The 843-nt window shown below is 38.7% G+C and overlaps 1 non-coding gene across 1 annotated transcript; it reads right to left on the reverse strand.

Annotated features, from left to right (window-relative positions):
• On the reverse strand, positions 1-103 carry LOC112206281 (U6 spliceosomal RNA). Its single transcript, XR_002940516.1, has one exon. It is a non-coding gene; the product is annotated as a U6 spliceosomal RNA (small nuclear RNA).
• Positions 104-843: the final 740 nt, after the last annotated feature.

Consider the following 843-nt stretch of genomic DNA (forward strand, 5'->3'; position numbering starts at 1 on the left):
GTTTACTTTTTTAAACAATTTAATTTGTGTGTCATTCTTGCACAGGAGCCATGCTAATCTCTGTATCTTTCAATTATAGTATATGTGCTGCCCAAGTGAGCATTTCTTTTGCTGTTTTTATGTTTAGAAAGTCCTTCCACTTTCCGTCCAGGCGCAGAGGCTCACGCCTGTAATCCCAGCACTTTGGGAGGCCGAGGCAGGCGGATCACCTGAGGTCAGGAGTTCGAGACCAGCCTGACCAACATGGTGAACCCTGTCTCTACTAAAAATACAAAAAATTAGCCAGGTGGGGTGGCGCATGCCTGTAGTCCCAGCGACTCAGGAGGCTGAGGCAGGAGAATCGCTTGAACCCGGGAGGCGGAGCTTGCAGTGAGCCGATATTGCCGCCACTGCCCTCCAGACTGCCGACAGAGCAAGACTCCGTCTCAAAAAAAAAAAAAAGCCCTTCCACTTTCCAAAGGCTTAATATATTTTTATTTCTATTTACTTTTGTCCCCGCACTCTCCCACCATGGCTTGGTTTTCCATATTTTATTTTTAATTATAAGTGAATATATTTTGATGTATTGAAGAAGGTGAGAATCTGTTGTACTTTTTCAAATTGCTAAACAATTCTATTAATACCATCTATTAAATAAGCTTGTCTTAATGATTCATTATGATACTTTCATTAACAAGGATGAATTATGTGTAACTATATTCCTGCTCTCTTCTATTTCATTGTAAATATATTTATTCTACTAGTATAGTAATATAACTATAGTCATATGGTGTGTTTTGATAGCCCAGAAAATCTAGTCTTCTTTTGTTACTTTTCTTCTTTAAAAAGTTATTTTAACTTGTT

This window comes from Pan troglodytes, chromosome 17 (assembly GCF_028858775.2).
Source record: "Pan troglodytes isolate AG18354 chromosome 17, NHGRI_mPanTro3-v2.0_pri, whole genome shotgun sequence".
Lineage (NCBI taxonomy): Eukaryota > Metazoa > Chordata > Mammalia > Primates > Hominidae > Pan > Pan troglodytes.